Source organism: Petaurus breviceps, unplaced genomic scaffold, assembly GCF_028583685.1.
Source record: "Petaurus breviceps papuanus isolate PSGF00001 unplaced genomic scaffold, PetGlider_PUasm1.0 229, whole genome shotgun sequence".
Lineage (NCBI taxonomy): Eukaryota > Metazoa > Chordata > Mammalia > Diprotodontia > Petauridae > Petaurus > Petaurus breviceps.
The window spans coordinates 26,015,986-26,025,967 of record NW_027185903.1 but is presented as its reverse complement, the minus strand read 5'-3'; the positions used below and the strand labels follow the sequence as shown (position 1 = coordinate 26,025,967).

General features: G+C 43.9%; 2 pseudogenes; both read right to left on the bottom strand.

The window, feature by feature from the left end:
- Positions 1-1,634: 1,634 nt before the first annotated feature.
- Positions 1,635-2,600, bottom strand: LOC138167273 (protein lifeguard 3 pseudogene; annotated as a pseudogene).
- Positions 2,601-6,154: 3,554 nt separating this feature from the next.
- On the bottom strand, positions 6,155-7,924 carry LOC138167272 (alpha-enolase pseudogene; annotated as a pseudogene).
- Positions 7,925-9,982: the final 2,058 nt, after the last annotated feature.

The following is a 9,982-nucleotide window of genomic DNA, read 5'->3' as shown; positions in this document are numbered from 1 at the left end:
GATATTGTTATACTTAATGAGGTATGCTATTATTTCTTCGCATCAAGAATGACAGGAACAGATCTCATGCGAAGCTCCTCTCCCTCCCCTCTTTCCCTCTAAAATGATGTGTGTTCTCCTTGTTTACCTTTCTAAGTCACTGTTGCTTCTCGTAATTGGAGGTTGAATTTTCCATTGAGTTCTGGCTTTTTTATCAAGAAGGTCTGGAACTCTGTTATATCATTGAATGACCATCTCTTTGCCTGGAAGAATATGCTCAGTCTCCCTGGGTATGTGATCCTTGGTTGTAATCCGAGCTGTTCTGCCTTCCTGAAAATTGTATTCCACTGCCTCCGATCTTTCAGTGTGGAGGCTGACAAATCCTGTGCAATCCTCACTGTGGACCCTCGATATTTGAATTGTTTCTTTCTGGCCACTTGAAGTATTTTCTCTTTTATCTGGTAGTTCTGGAGTTTGGCCACAACATTTCGAGGATTTTTCAGTTTGGGATCTCTTACAGCAGGTGTCCGGTGGATTCTGTCGATTTCTATTTTCCCCTCAGGTTCTAGTATCTCAGGGCAGTTTTCCTTAACGAGCTCTTGGAGAATGTTGTCCAGGCTCATTTTTTCATCATAATTTTCTGGTAGGCCTATGATTCTCAGATTATCTCTCCTGGATCTGTTTTCTAGGTCAGTTATTTTTTCTTTGAGGTATTTTACCTCTTTTTCTAATTTTTCATTTTTGTTGTTTTGCTTGGCTAATTCTTGGTTCCTCATAGAGTTATTTGTTTCCATTTGTTTAATTCTGGTTTTTAGCAAATCATTTCCCTTGGTTAATTTTTGAAGCTCCTTTTCCATATCATACACTTTTCTTTTTAGAGAGATGTTTTCCTCATTATAATGTTTTTCGAATTCTGCTATTTTCATTTTGAGGGAATTATTCATTTTGTCTTCTATCTCTCTCATTTTGCTTTCAAAGTTCCTTTTGATCTCATCTAGGAGAGCCTTCTGTGCTTGGGATCCATTCCCTGTTGAAGTCTCAGCTGTGGGTGTGGAGTCCACATTGTTTCCCTCTGAGGTTGGTTCCTCCCTCTGAGGATAGTAGGACTCTAGAGTCTTTGTCTTTGTAGTCTGCTTTCTACCCATTTTGAGGCAGGGTCCTAACCACACCCTTCCTCTAGGATCCCAAGCCTTTACTGTAGAGGGTTTTGCCCTGGACAATAGTTACTATATTTTCAGGGTCAGAGGGGGGGTTTGGAGCAAGTGGGGTTCACTCTGTCATCCTTGTCTTTGGAGGTCCTGAAAGGGGCTTTTTTTTTTTTTAAAGATTTCTGGGCTATGAAGTGGTAGCCCCAGGAGTGTTTGCTGTCCAGTATAGGGGCCCCTGTATTTGCTTCTTACCTTGCTCTTTCCAGTCCCAGCCCTTTGGTGATAGGCCTGGTAGTGGACCTTGTGGTTGATGGAAAGACTTGCCCTCCGAGTTGATCAGGCCCCTTCCAGGCCTGCGTCCGCCAGCCTCGCCACGACTTCCCGCCCAGGCCACCGTGCTTTCTCCGCCACGCCTTCCTGTCCTGCGCCTGCCGCCGCCGTCCCTTCCCGGCCTGCGCCCGCCAGGCCACCGCCACCACTGCGCCTTCCCGGCCTGTGTCTGCCCTCCACTTAATTGTGATCCCCCAGAAGCTGCCGCACAAAGGTTAAGATATAGACGATGTCTGTATAGATTTGCAGGGTGCCTGTGATGTATTCCTCTGGGCTAATGGTATGCTTCCTGTTCCCCAAGACCAGCTTTGTGTCATATGCCAAAAACAGAGTAAAAGCAATAGCCCCGAGGGCAGCATACAACATATGGAGCCAGTATACGTATTTGAAAGCCAACACTATAGCAGTGATAATCCCAGTCACCGTCAACACAATCCCAAGCACACAGAAGAGCCCTGCACTTGATGTGAAGTCCACCTTTGTCTGGAAGCAGAATATGGTGACAGCAATGGTGACAATGGCAGTAATAATCATGGCCAAGATGACCGCTTTAGTGTTATGCATGCTGGCTATGCAGCCAGTCATGAAGCTCATTGCTAGAGTAAAGATGGTCAACAGGATGATATTCCATGGGAATCGGAGCCTGGGTTCCTGGCAGCAGACAAGGGTCAGGTATGTAGCCAGGAAGATAGCATGGGAAGCATAGTAGACAGCCAAATTCCTCCTCACAAAACCGCGAACAGGATCCACGAAGGTGAAAATAGCAATAATGGCAACTGTGATGAGCAACTGGCCTGAGATGGTGGCATAAACCTTCTGGATGAAGCAGTGTCGGACCTTCTTGTGCTCCCTATCTCCAGTCCCCAAATTGTCACTCACTGCTGGTTCCTCTCCTCCATAGACTTCAGTTCTGCCAAAGTTCATGGGCATCGGATGGATAGGCATAGGCTGAGGATATCCAGCTGGGAGTCCAAAGCCTCGCTGGGGGTAGGCTGGGTAACCTCCCCCTGGTGGAGGAGGAGGATAAAGGGGGTTTCTGTCTTCATATGGAGGTGGAGCACTGGGCTTTGACATGGTTGCTCAAGGTTGAGGGGACCTCAGTCTCCTTTACCTGGCTGGCTGCCGACCTGTGCTGCTCTCCATAGCTCCGGTTCTGACTGGCTAGTTTAGGATCCAGGTCTCCGCCGCCCCCACCCAAGGAGGGCGGGGCCCAATATTTTTTTTCTTTTATCTAGAAGCTCTGCATTTTGTGGTTGATATTCCCGAGAGTTTTCCTTTTTCTTCTTCCCTTTTTTTTTTTTTAAAAAAAATGAACTAACCATTATATTCTTTTTTCACTCTGCCCTAGGGCAATTTTATTGCTGATTTCTCTATATATGGTATCCAGGTGGTTGCTGCTATTGTTGTTTTTAATTCAAGTGTATGTTCCAGGTAGTCAAATGATTCTTAGATTTTTCTCTTATTTTCCTGGTTCTTTATTTTGACTAGAAAATAATGCTCATGTTCTTTTGCTTTTTTTTTTCAGACTTTTGCTTTTGTTCCTTTATTTAGTGTTGTCATATGGAATAATTGATTTTTATTTTGTCTATTTCATGTAGTCTGTCACCTGGGCACCTCCTATACCTTATACTCCTTTGTTCTAAACTCTTACTTCATTTATAATGCCATCTTGTTATTTTAAAGCTCTTACTCATTTTATTTCTTCCAGTAATTCTAGTCGACCTTTTGACCAAGTTGTTGGTTGAGGTTTTGTTTTCATAGGTAAAGGGATTATTCTCTCCTTCTGAATTTGAGACTTGGGTAACTCTGGATCCAAAGTATTTCTTTATCTTTGATGTCTTCTTTTTTATTCATATTTCCAGCATTGCTTCCTGAATGGAAACTTTGCATTTATAGAAGGATGAGAAGTCCTTCCTAGACCATGTTTTGTCCTGTTCCACATTATCTGGGACCTTTCCACTATTTCCTCCAAATACTGAGCTCTGTGTTACTTAAGGGGCTTAAGCCAGAGAGCTGATGATTTTTGAACCCTTGGATACACATCTTAGGCTTGGTTAAGTCACTAAAGTAATCTGATCATTGCCTTCTCTGCCTGAGTTTTGCAGGTTCTTTATCCTGGCTTAGATTTAGTCACACAGATGCAGACTCCAAATATCTCTGGCTCATCGTGGTCCATGGTCTGATTCATGGTATGTCAAGAGTTTCAAGAGTTCTCTGGTTTACCTTCCACAGACTGATCATCCAGACTGGGCTTTTCTGACTAGGACATTTCCTTAGGTCTTGATGGTATACACACACATAGTCTCTAGGTTTACCTGGATCACCCCCTTGATCTGTAAGGCCAGATTTTTCTGGATATTGTCTTTGCCCAATGCCTACATGCTTCTGGCCACCTCTGTACTATGTACTTATTGTTTGTTCTTAGATTTCTTAAATAACTCATTTGACATAACATCAACCTCCCCCCCCCACTTTGATACTTGCTGGACTAGTGAGAGTTTGTCTTTTCTGCTGCAACTCACAGTTACCTTGAGTATTCCCCAAATATTTCACCTTAATGATTTTTTTAAGATATAAAATCTTATGAGGTTTCAAAGTAAATAAACAATTATTTTACTTTACCCCAGATAATTTGTACAAAATATAAAAGGTGTGTTTTCTTTTGGAATGATAGTTTTACAGTGTTTTATCTCCAACAGTAAACTTGCTTTTGTGCAGGGTCTCGTTAATCAGAAATTTCTAATTACTGGAACTTTTATATTTTACTATATAATGGTAATTCAATGTTCATAATTTTGACTCTGAGGCACTATAAATACTAAAGGACCTTCTTTATCCTCAGAGTAAGATTATTCTGGAGGCAGCTTTGGGGTGCAGTGGATAGAGTGCTGAAACTGGAGTTAGGAAGACCTGAGTTCAAATCTAGTCTTAGAGACTTACTGCCTGTGTGACCCTTTGCAAGTCACTTAACCCTGTTTGCTTCATTGTCTTTATCTTATAAAAGAGGCTGGGGGTGGCCAGGTAGCACAGCAGGGGCAGCCAGGTAACACAGCGAGTAAGAGCACCGGCTCCAGTGTCGGGATGACTTGGGGATCGAATCCCGGGCTCAGACACTTAGCACCCACCCAGAAACACCTAGCCATGCAACCTTGAGCAAGTTACTTAACCCCAATTACTTAGGGGAGGCCAGGGACTTGAGATGAGTTCCTCTTTTTCTTTGGGGTTTTGCCCATGGTGTTTTGACATTGTTGTCCTTTTCTGAGTTTGTGTCTTGGTTTTCCCCATTGTCATGATAACTTTCTATGGTCTTATTCTTTTTTTGTTGTTTTTCCACTCGTAGTTTTCTTTTTGAGGGGGGTGGCTTTTTTCTTTCTCTTAAATGCCAGTGCCTATAGGCCCTGGCTCTTTATCTGGTGCTGTGCTGATTTTACCCTGAGGCCCCCAGGGTACCATCAAATCTGGTGCTATACTGAAGTGGGGGGGGGGGGTCGCTGGAGTTGACTAGAACTGCTCTAGGCTGTAGGCGTCTGGCAGCTTACTTGGTGCTGAACTGTGGTCCTAGTGGCAGTGCCTGGTGTCTGCTGAGGCCCAGTGAGGAGTTCCCCTGCCCACCACCCCAAAATAGCAGTCCCACAGGATATCCCCTCCTCCAATCTGCTCTCTCCCATATTTTCTCCCATACCCCTTTCGACTTTTCCAGTAGATCTCTATGCCCCAGTGCCTGTATATCTTATTTTCCAATTACATGTAAAATAGTATTAATAATAGTATATATATTTGAATATTTAATTTTAAAACTTTGAATTCCAGATTCATTTCCTTCCTCCCTTGTCACCCACCCTTACTGGGAAGATAAGCAGTTCAGTATAGTATGTACATTGTGGCTAATGCAAAACAATAACACAGTAGATATATTGTAAAAGACTGACTATATTTCCCTCCCTCCTATCCCATCTCCCACTTGTTCTATTCTCTACTTTGACCCTGTCCCTTTTCAAAAGTGAGTGCTTCCAACTTCCCCCCCCCAGCCTGCCCTCCCTTCCATCATCCCCCCTCTCATTCCCTTCCCCCCTACTCTCATGTAGGGTGAGACATCCTATTTAGTGTGTATTTCATTCCCTCCCCAAGCCAAATTCAATGGGAATAAGGTTGACCCATTCCCTTTTGCCTTCCTATTCTTCCCCTCCTTTGTAACCATTTTCCCTTGCCTCTTCTGTATGAGATAGTTTAACCCATTCTGTCTCTCCCCATCTCCTCTCATTATATTCCTCTCTCACCTCTTAATTTCTTAAGTAACATCCCTTCCTGTTAAATTGGTCCTGTGCCCTCTATCTATGTATACCTGTAAGTATATATACACACATTCACATATGTATTCATATGGCCATATACCCTCATATATAGACACACACACATATATATTTCTATTCCCTTCAACTACTGAGAAAAGTTTCATCAGTTACAATTACTGTTTTTCCATGTAGGAATGTTAATAGTGCAACTCTGATAAGTTCCCTATGATTTCTTTTCCATGTGCACCTTCTCATGCTTCTCTTGCTTCTTGTATCTGAATGTCAAATTTTCTGTTCAACTCTGGTTTTTTCAGCAAGAATGCTTGAAAGTCCTCTATTCCACTAAATGACCATATTTTCCCCTGAAAGAGGATACTTAGTTTTGCTGGGTAGATGATTCTTGGGTTTTTTTTGGGTTACTGAATACTTTTATTCTGCACATAGAAGCCACTAAGGATCTGGCCTGGGGGCTCATTGGGGCTGCATCACAAGTGTATGGCTTCACACATCAACACCAGGGTTGGGGGTGAGAACAGGTCACTCTATCCCAGTCACGGGATGACAAGGGTCTGCTGACAGAGAGCCAGATGATCAGGAAGTCTCTGGTGTAAGACAGTACTAATGAAGCAGTGAGAACATCATGGAAAGGTGGAGGGGAGAGGGAAGTTAAGCAGCAGAGGCCCCTGCCCACAAAACAAAACTGATCTAGTACTGGTGCTGCCCATTCTTAAGACAGGAGCCGACTTCTACAGAGGTGCCTGGAGCCTTCGAGCTCTTCGGCCTCCTGGCCACAGAGCTTACTTGGCCTGAGGGTTTCTGAAGTTCTGTCCAGCATATTTAGCCTTGCTGCCCAGCTCTTCGTCAATTCTGAGAAGCTGGTTATACTCGGCCAGATGCTCAGATCGGCAGAGAGCACCAGTCTTGATCTGCCCAGTGCAGAGACCCACCAGGTCTGCAATGAAGGTATCTTCAGTCTCCCCAGAACAATGGGAAACAATTACTCCCCACCCATTGGTCTGTGCCAGCTTGCACACCTGGAGACATTTGGTAACAGAGCCAATCTGGTTCACTTTGAGTAGGAGACAGTTGCAGGCTTTCTCATTCACAGCCTTTTCAATGTACTTGGGATTGGTCACTGTGAGGTCATCCCCTACCACCTGGATGCCTGCAGTAGCAGTGAAGTTCTTCCAAGCTTCCCAATCATCCTGGTCAAAAGGATCTTCAATAGACACTACTGGATAGTCCTTGATGAAGCTCTTGTAGAGGTCTCCAAGCTCAGAAGGGGTGATGTATCTGCTGGGATCGTCAGGAGGTTTGAAGTCCAAGTCATATTTCCCAGAGTGGAAGAATTCTAAGGCAGCAACATCCATGCCAATTACAACCTTATCAGCACAGCCAGCCTTACTTACATAGCATTCTTTAGCAGTTCCGGAGCTTCTTTATTCTCCAGAATGTTCGGAGCAAAGCCGCCCTCATCCCCCACATTGGTGGCGTCCTATCCATATTTCTGCTTAATCACACTCTTCAGGTTGTGGTAGACCTCAGCTCCAATGTGCATGGCCTCCTTAAAGGTTGCTGGTCCAACAGAGAGGATCATGAACTGCTTCATAGCCAGCTTGTTACCAGCATGGGAGCCATCATTCATCATGTTGAAGGCTGGAAATGGCAGGATGACTTCATCATTGCCTGAAAGGTCAGCAATGTGGCGGTACAGGTAGACACCTTTCTCAGCATCTCTGACCTTACAAACAGCCAGAGACATTCCCAATATGGCATTTGCACCAAATTTAGATTTATTCTCAGAGCCATCCATCTTTATCATTAGTTTGTCAATCTTCTCCTGCTCCACAACATTCAGTTTCTTGCTAATCAGGGTCGGGGAAATAGTTTTATTGATGTGCTCAACCGCTTTTGAGACACCTTTCCCCATGTAGCGGTTGTTATCATTGTCTTGGAGTGCCAAGTCTTCATGGATACCAGTAGAAGCACCGCTGGGCACAGCAGCTCGGAACTGATCTTTTTCAGTGTAGAGATCAACTTCAACAGTGGGGTTTCCACAAGAGTCGAAGATCTCTCTTGCCTGGATCTTGTAAATAGACATTATGAGTTTCTGGTTGGGGTTTCCTCTGCTGGGCTCAGAGAACAGAGGATGAGGGACCAAGCTACAGCAAGAGGGAGCGTCGTGACTCTTGGTTTTAATCCCAGCTCCTTTGCCCTCAAGAATATCATTTTCCAAGCCTCAGTGTAGAAGCTGCCAGATCCTGGGTTATCCTGATTGTGTTTCCACAATATTCAAATTGTTTCTTCCTGGCTGCTTGTAATATTCTCTCCTTAATCTGGGAATTCTGGAACCTGGCTATAATATTCCTAGGAGTTTTCTTTTGGGGATCGTTTTCAGGAGGTAATCGGTGGATTCTTTCAACCTCTATTTTGCCCTCTCACTAAAACATCAGGGCAGTTTTCTTTGAGAACTTCCTGGAGGATGATTTCTAGGTTCTTACCTTTGTCATGGCTTTCAGGTAGTCCAATAATTTTTAAATTATGTCTCCTAGATCTATTTTCCAGGTCAGTGGTTTTTCCCAGGAGATATTTCACATTGCCTTCTATTCTTTCATTTGTTTGGATCTGTTTAACAGCATCTTGATTTCTCATAAAGTCATTAGCTTCCATTTGCTCCCGTCTAATTCTGAAGCCATGATTCTCCTCATTGAGATTTTGAGATTCTTTTTCTATCTGGCAAATTCGGCTTTTTAAGGAATTCTTCTCCTCATGGCCTTTCTGAGCCTCTTTTGCCATTTGAGTCAGTCTGTTTTTTAAAGTGTTATTTTCCTCAGTCAGGCAGTTAACTCTCATTTCATAATTTTCTTGCAGTGTTCTCATTTCTCTTCCCAATTTTTCCTCCACTTCTCTTATCTGCTTCTTAAGGTCCTCTATGGCTTATAACCAGGTCGTATTTTTCTTTGAAGCTTTTGTTGCAGGAGTTCTGACTTCACTGTCTTCCTCCCATTCCATACTTTGCTCCTTTTTATCTCCAAAATAGGAGTCTAATGTTGGAATCTTCTATCTGCTTTGTTTCCTTTGCCTGGTCATGTCGCCCCTCAGTCACTTGACCCCTGGGCTTTTTGCAACAGTAAGACTCTGCCACCAGACAGGGGAGCTTTCATCCCAAATGTTGGTGTTTTCTCAGCTGCTGGAGGTATTAGATGTGTGCCCTTTCTGAAGCCTCCACTCTCTCTGGCAAGCTGGACAGATCCAAGCAGGTTAAAGCAAGAGTGATACCCCCTCAAACTGGTGCTTGGTCCCCCTACACTCTGCAGGCCAGGAGCTGAAGATGCCACGTGGCTGTGTGTGGCCTGGCTGACTGTGCCAGCATCTCAGTGGCTTCTTGCCCCAGGGGCAAAAGCCACACACTCCCACTTACTGGTCCCAAAGTCCAGACTGCACTGACCTCTCGCTTTGTCCTTGAAATCTATGTGTTGATAATTCTGGAAAAGGCCATAGCTGCTGCTGATCTGGGGTCCCTTGAGCCTGAGGCTGGTCAGGCCCACCCTGGGGCTAAAGCCTCCATGTGTAGCTGGGCTCAGCTCCCAGAGAGCTGTGCTGGCCAATTCCTGCCAGCCTGGCAGGCTGTCCTCAGCAAGAGGTTAGCTTCTCTGTGTCATTTTGTGGGTTCTGAAGCTCCAACATTTGTTTAGAGTCCCCTTTTTACATGAATTGGGAAAGGTGGAAGCCAGAGCCACGGGGAAGTCCTGCTTCTACTCCGCCATCTTGGCTCCACCCCTGAGAATATTTCAATAGAATATAAAGCTATTTATTAAATTTTCCCTGTAGTCAATTGACAAGCTTCTCATCAGATTAGGAACACTTGAGTTCAAAGGATTCAATGCCCCAGGAAGCTGAAGTGGTTAGGTGGGAATCTTTAAGACATCCTTACCTTCCTCCTTTCAGATCTAGCTTTGGTACCTAGATTATAGTTGTGTAAAAATTATGTGGAAAAGGATGAGCTGAGGAAAGCTACTTGAAAAGACCCTTAAATGTACCTCTTATCTCACAGCTACCTGTAAACTCTAAAGGTTTAGGAGTTTAACTGTTCTTCTCTCTTTTCCCATTCAGGTTCATAAAGTCCAAAAGTGTAACATAGGACACAGAACAATGGGACTATCACTTCACTCATAATATATGTGCTGCTGTTAAAAAATAATAAAGAATTAATTGATTTTTTTTTTTTGCTGC